Below are 7,750 nucleotides of genomic sequence, written 5' to 3'. Positions count from 1 at the left end.
GAAGAGGAAATTCAAAACCTCCAATTATAATCGATGGAATTTTTCCAATGGAGTTGATACTATGAACTTGAGGTTGTTTCCTCGGAAAGTGTACCGTATGCTCATTACCATTAACATGAAAAGTGACATTGCCTTTGTTGCAATCAATAACAGCCCCTGCAGTATTAAGAAAAAGGTCTTACAAGAATAATAGGCAAACTATCATCCTTGGGAATATCAAGAATAACAAAGTTCGTTAAAATAGTAACGTTTGCAACCACAATAGGCACTTCCTCACAAATACCGACAGGTATAGCAGTTGATTTATCAGCCATTTGCAAAGATATTTCGGTAGGTGTCAGCTTATTCAAGTCAAGTCTACGATATAAAGAGAGAGGCATAACACTAACACCGGCTCCAAGATCACATAAAGCAGTTTTGATATAATTTCTTTTAATGGAGCTAGGTATAGTAGGTACTCTGGGGTCTCCAAGTTTCTGTGGTATTCCACCCTTAAAAGTATAATTAGCAAGCATGGTGGAAATCTCAGCTTCTGGTATCTTTCTTTTATTAGTAATGATATCCTTCATATATTTAGCATAAGGATTTGTTTTGAGCACATCAGTTAATCGCATACGCAAAAAGATAGGCCTAATCATTTTAGCAAAGTGAAATCCTCATCATCCTTTTTCTTGGATGGTTTTGGAGGAAAAGGCATGGGTTTCTGAACCCAAGGTTCCCTTTATTTACCATGTTTCCTAGCAACAAAGTCTCTTTTATCATAACGTTGATTCTTTGATTGTGGGTTATCAAGATCAACAGCAGGTTCAATTTCTACATCATTATCATTACTAGGTTGAGCATCATCATGAACATAATCATTAATATTTTCATTAGGTTCATGTTCATTACCAGATTGTGTTTCAGCATCATACATAGAGATATCATTTGGATTATCAGGTGGTTCAGCAATAGGTTCACTAGAAGTTTGCACGGTTCTATCATTTTTCTTCTTCTTCTTTTTAGAAGAACTAGGAACATCAATATTATTTCTTTGAGAATCTTGCTCGATTCTCTTAGGGTGGCCTTCAGGATACAAAGGTTCCTGAGTCATTCTACCAGTTCTAGTAGCCACTCTAACAGCATAATCATTTTTTCTTACTATTCATTTCATCAAGCACTTCTTTTTGAGCTTTAAGCACTTGTTCTACTTGAGTGGTAACCATAGAAGCATGTTTGCTAACAAGTTTAAGTTCACCTTTAATATTAGCCATATAATCACCCAAGCGTCTAATCATATAAGCATTTTCTTTTAATTGTCTACCAAAATAAGCATTGAAGTCGTCTTGCTTAAACATAAAGTTATCAAACTCATCCAAGCACTGACTAGCAATTTTAGTAGGAGGAACTTCAGCTTTATCATATCTATAGAGAGAATTTACCTTTACTACCTGTGTCGGGATATCAGGATCAGGAGGTTCTTCAATAAATAAAGAATTGAGATCATAAGTTTCTTCAACAGGCGGTAGATTAAGACCATGTATTTCTTCAATAGGAGGTAAATTCTTAACATCTTTAGCTTTAATACCTTTCTCTTTCATAGATTTCTTTGCCTCTTGCATATCTTAGGGACTGAGAAATAGAACACCTCTCTTCTTCGGAGTTGTTTTAAGAATAGGCTCAGTAATTGGAGCAGGAGCTGGCTCAGGAGGTGCCCAATTATTTTCATTTGTCAACATATTATTCAATAGAATTTTAGCTTCATCCGGTGTTCTTTCCCTGAAAAGAGAAACAACACAACTATCCAGGTAATCTCTGGAAGCACTGGTTAGTCCATTATAAAAGATATCAAGTACTTCAGGTTTCTTAAGAGGATGATAAGGCAAAGCATTAAGTAACTTGAGAAGCCTCCCCCAAGCTTGTGGGAGACTCTCTTCTTTAATTTGCACGAAGTTGTATATTTCCCTCAAAGCAGCTTGTTTCTTATGAGCAGGGAAATATTTAGCACAGAAGTAATAAATCATATCCTAGGGACTACGCACACAACCAGGATCAAGAGAATTAAACCATATCTTAGCATCACCCTTTAATGAGAACGGAAATATTTTGAGTATATAAAAGTAACGCGATCTCTCATCATTAGTAAACAGGGCGGCTATATCATTTAACTTAGTAAGATGTGCCACAACAGTTTCAGATTCATAGCCATAAAACGGATCAGATTCAACCAAAGTAATTATATCAAGATCAACAAAGAATTCATAATCCTTATCAGGAACACAAATAGGTGAAGTAGCAAAAGCAGGGTCGGGTTTCATTTTATCTCTAAGTGATTCTTTGTTCCATTTAACTAATAACCTCTTAAGCTCATATCTATCCCTGCAAGCTAAAATAGCGGCAGAAGATTCCATATCAAAAAGATAGCCCTCCGGAATAACAGGCATATTTTCATCATCACTATCATCATCGTATTCAGATTCAATAATTTCTTTTTCTCTAGCCCTAGCAATTTGTGCATCAAGAAATTCACTAAGGGGCACAGTAGTATCAGGCATAGAAGCAGTTTCATCATAAGTTGTTGGGGAACGTAGCAGAAAACAAAAAATTTCCTACGGTTTCACCAAGATCCATCTAGGAGTTCATCTAGCAACGAGTGATTAGATGCATCTATGTACCTTGTAGATCGCGAGCGGAAGCGTTCAAAGAACGGGGATGAGGTAGTCGTACACGACGTGATCCAAACCACCGGAGATCCTAGCACCGAACGGACGGCACCTCCGCGTTCAACACACGTACGGAACAGCCACGTCTCCTCCTTCTTGATCCAGCAAGGGGAGAGGAGAGGTTGAGGGACATGGCACCAGCAGCAGCACGACGGCGTGGTGTTGATGCAGCTGCAGTACTCCGGCATGGCTTCGCCAAGCGCTATGGAGGAGGAGGAGGTGTTGGAGAGGGAGAAGGAGGCAACCAAAGGCGTGGATGAAAAGCCCTCCTTCCCCCACTATATATAGGAGGGCCAAGGGGGGGCGCTGGCCCTAGGAGATCCAATCTCCTAGGGGGTGCGGCCAAGGGGGAGGAATCCCTCCTCCCCAAGGCACCTAGGAGGTGCCTTCCCCTCCTAGGACTCTTCCTCCTTTGAAACCCTAGGCGCATGGGCCTCTTGGGGCTGGTTCCCTTGTCCCATGTATGCCAAGGCGCACCCCCTACAGCCCATGTGGCCCCCCGGGACAGGTGGCCCCACCCGGTGGACCCCCGGGACCCTTCCGGTGGTCCCGGTACAATACCGATAACCCCGAAACTTGTCCCGGTGGCCGAAATAGGACTTCCCATATATAAATCTTTACCTCTAGGCCATTCCGGAACTCCTCGTGACGTCCGGGATCTCATCCGGGACTCCGAACAACATTCGGGTTACTGCATATACATATCCCTACAACCCTAGCGTCACCGAACCTTAAGTGTGTAGACCCTACGGGTTCGGGAGACATGTAGACATGACCGAGATCGCTCTCCGGTTAATAACCAACAGCGGGATCTGGATACCCATGTTGGCTCCCACATGCTCCACGATGATCTCATCGGATGAACCACGATGTCGAGGATTCAAGCAACCCCGTATACAATTCCCTTTGTCAATCGGTATGTTACTTGCCTGAGATCCGATCATCGGTATCCCAATACCTTGTTCAACCTCGTTACCGGCAAGTCACTTTACTCGTACCATAATGCATGATCCCGTGACCAGACACTTGGTCACTCTGAGCTCATTATGATGATGCATTACCGAGTGGGCCCAGTGATACCTCTTCGTCATGCGGAGTGACAAATCCCAGTCTTGATCCATGTCAACCCAACAGACAGTTTCAGAGATACCCGTAGTATACCTTTATAGTCACCCAGTTACGTTGTGACGTTTGGTATACCCAAAGCACTCCTACGGTATCCGGGAGTTACACGATCTCATGGTCTAAGGAAAAGATACTTGACATTGGAAAACTCTAGCAAACGAACTATACTATCTCATGCTATGTTTAGGATTGGGTCTTGTCCATCACATCATTCTCCTAATGATGTGATCTCGTTATCAATGACATCCAATGTCCATAGTCAGGAAACCATGACTATCTGTTGATCAACGAGCTAGTCAACTAGAGGCTTACTAGGGACATGTTGGTGTCTATTATTCACACATGTATTACGATTTCCGGATAATACAATTATAGCATGAATAAAGACAATTATCATGAACAAGGAAATATAATAATAATGCTTTTATTATTGCCTCTAGGGCATATTTCCAATAGTCTCCCACTTGCACTAGAGTCAATAATCTAGTTATATTGTGATGAATCGAACACCCATGGAATTCTGGTGTTGATCATGTTTTGCTCTAGGGAGAGGTTTAGTCAACGGATCCACTACATTCAGGTCCGTATGTACTTTACAAATCTCTATGTCTCCATCTTGAACATTTTCACGAATGGAGTTGAAGCGACGCTTGATCTGCCTTGTCTTCTTGTGAAACCTGGGCTCCTTGGCAAGAGCAATAGCTCCAGTGTTGTCACAGAAGAGCTTGATCGGCCCCGACGCATTGGGTATGACTCCTAGGTCGGTGATGAACTCCTTCACCCATATTGCTTCATGTGCTGCCTTCGAGGCTGCCATGTACTCTGCTTCACATGTAGATCCCGCCACGACGCTCTGCTTGCAACTGCACCAGCTTAGTGCCCCACCATTCAAAATATACACGTATCCGGTCTGTGACTTAGAGTCATCCAGATCTGTGTCGAAGCTAGTGTCGACGTAACCCTTTACGACGAGCTCTTCGTCACCTCCATAAACGAGAAACATTTCCTTAGTCCTTTTCAGGTACTTCAGGATATTCTTGACCGCTGTCCAGTGTTCCTTGCCGGGATTACTTTGGTACCTTCCTACCAAACTTACAGCAAGGTTTACATCAGGTCTGGTACACAGCATGGCATACATAATAGACCCTATGGCTGAGGCATAGGGGATGACACTCATCTCTTCTATATCTTCTGTCGTGGTCGGACATTGAGCTGAGCTCAATTTCACACCTTGTAACACAGGTAAGAACCCCTTCTTAGAATGATCCATATTGAACTTCTTCAATATCTTATCAAGGTATGTGCTTTGTGAAAGACCTATGAGGCGTCTCGATCTATCTCTATAGATCTTGATGCCTAATATATAAGCAGCTTCTCCAAGGTCCTTCATTGAAAAACTTTTATTCAAGTAGGCCTTAATGCTGTCCAAGAGTTCTATATCATTTCCCATCAAAAGTATGTCATCTACATATAATATGAGAAATGCTACAGAGCTCCCACTCACTTTCTTGTAAACACAGGCTTCTCCATAAGTCTGCGTAAACCCAAACGCTTTGATCATCTCATCAAAGTGAATGTTCCAACTCCGAGATGCTTGCACCAGCCCATAAATCGAGCGTTGGAGCTTGCACACCTTGTCAGCATTCTTAGGATCGACAAAACCTTCCGGTTGCATCATATACAATTCTTCCTTAAGGAAACCATTAAGGAATGCCGTTTTGACGTCCATTTGCCATATTTCATAATCATAGAATGCGGCAATCGCCAACATGATTCGGACGGACTTCAGCTTCGCTACCGGTGAGAAAGTCTCATCGTAGTCAACCCCTTGAACTTGCCGATAACCCTTAGCGACAAGCCGAGCTTTATAGATGGTCACATTACCATCCGCGTCTGTCTTCTTCTTAAAGATCCATTTATTTTCTATGGCTCGCCGCTCAATGGGCAAGTCAGTCAAAGTCCATACTTCGTTTTCATACATGGATCCTATCTCGGGTTTCATGGCTTCTAGCCATTTGTCGGAATCTGGGCCCGCCATCGCTTCTTCATAGTTCGAAGGTTCACCGTTGTCTAACAACATGATTTCCAAGACAGGGTTGCCGTACCACTCTGGTGCGGAACGTGTCCTTGTGGACCTTCGAATTTCAGTAGGAGCTTGATCAGAAGTATCTTGATCATCATCATTAACCTCCTCTCTAGTCGGTGCAGGCACCTCAGGAACATTTTCTTGAGTTGCGCCATTTTCCGATTCAAGAGGTAATACTTCATCAAGTTCTACTTTCCTTCCACTTACTTCTTTCGAGAGAAACTCTTTCTCTAGAAAGGACCCATTCTTGGCAACAAAGATCTTGCCTTCGGATCTAAGGTAGAAGGTATACCCAGTAGTTTCTTTAGGGTATCATATGAAGACGCATTTTTCCGACTTGGGTTCGAGCTTCTCAGGTTGAAGTTTCCTGACATAAGCATCGCATCCCCAAACTTTTAGAAATGACAACTTAGGTTTCTTACCAAACCATAATTCAAACGGTGTCGTCTCAATGGATTTCGACGGAGCCCTATTTAAAGTGAATGCGGCAGTCTCTAAAGCATACCCCCAAAAGGATAGCGGTAAATCGGCAAGAGACATCATAGATCGCACCATATCTAATAGAGTGCGATTACGATGTTTGGACACACCATTACGCTGAGGTGTTCCAGGCGGCGTGAGTTTTGAAACTATTCCACATTTTCTTAAGTGTGTGCCAAACTCGTGACTCAAGTATTCTCCTCCTCGATCTGATCGTAGGAACTTGATTTTCCTGTCACGTTGATTCTCAACCTCACTCTGAAATTCCTTGAACTTTTCAAAGGTTTCAGACTTGTGTTTCATTAAGTAGACATACCCATATCTACTCAAGTCATCAGTGAGGGTGAGAACATAACGATAGCCACCGCGAGCCTCAACACTCATTGGACCGCACACATCAGTATGTATGATTTCCAATAAGTTGGTTGCTCGCTCCATTGTTCCTGAGAACGGAGTCTTGGTCATTTTACCCATGAGGCATGGTTCGCACGTGTCAAATGATTCATAATCAAGAGACTCTAAAAGTCCATCTGCATGGAGCTTCTTCATGCGTTTGACACCTATGTGACCAAGGCGGCAGTGCCACAAGTATGTGGGACTATCATTATCAACCTTACATCTTTTGGTACTCACACTATGAATATGTGTAGCAATACGCTCGAGATTCATTAAGAATAAACCATTTACCATAGGAGCATGACCATAAAACATATCTCTCATATAAATGGAACAACCATTATTCTCAGATTTAAATGAGTAGCCATCTCGAATTAAACGAGATCCCGATACAATGTTCATGCTCAAAGCTGGCAATAATATCAAAACTAATCCCGTAGGTAAATGTAGAGGCAGCGTGTCGACGGTGATCACATCGACCTTGGAACCATTCCCGACGCGCATCGTCACCTCGTCCTTCGCCAGTCTCCGCTTATTCCGCAGCTCCTGCTTTGAGTTACAAATGTGAGCAACTGCACCGGTATCAAATACCCAGGAGCTACTACGAGTGCTGGTAAGGTACACATCAATTACATGTATATCACATATACCTTTTGTTTTGCCGGCCTTCTTGTCTACTAAGTATTTGGGGCAGTTCCGCTTCCAGTGACCACTTTCCTTGCAATAAAAGCACTCAGTCTCGGGCTTGGGTCCATTCTTTGGCTTCTTCCCGGCAGCTTGCTTGCCGGGCGCGGCAACTCCCTTGCCGTCCTTCATGGAGTTCTTTTTACCCTTGCCCTTTTTGAACTTAGTGGTTTTATTGACTATCAACACTTGATGTTCCTTCTTGACTTCTACCTCTGCTGATTTCAGCATAGCAAATACTTCAGGAATGGTCTTCTCCATCCCCTGCATATTGAAG

This window comes from Triticum dicoccoides, chromosome 1A, assembly GCF_002162155.2.
Source record: "Triticum dicoccoides isolate Atlit2015 ecotype Zavitan chromosome 1A, WEW_v2.0, whole genome shotgun sequence".
Classification (NCBI taxonomy): domain Eukaryota; kingdom Viridiplantae; phylum Streptophyta; class Magnoliopsida; order Poales; family Poaceae; genus Triticum; species Triticum dicoccoides.
This window is presented reverse-complemented; position numbering follows the sequence as displayed.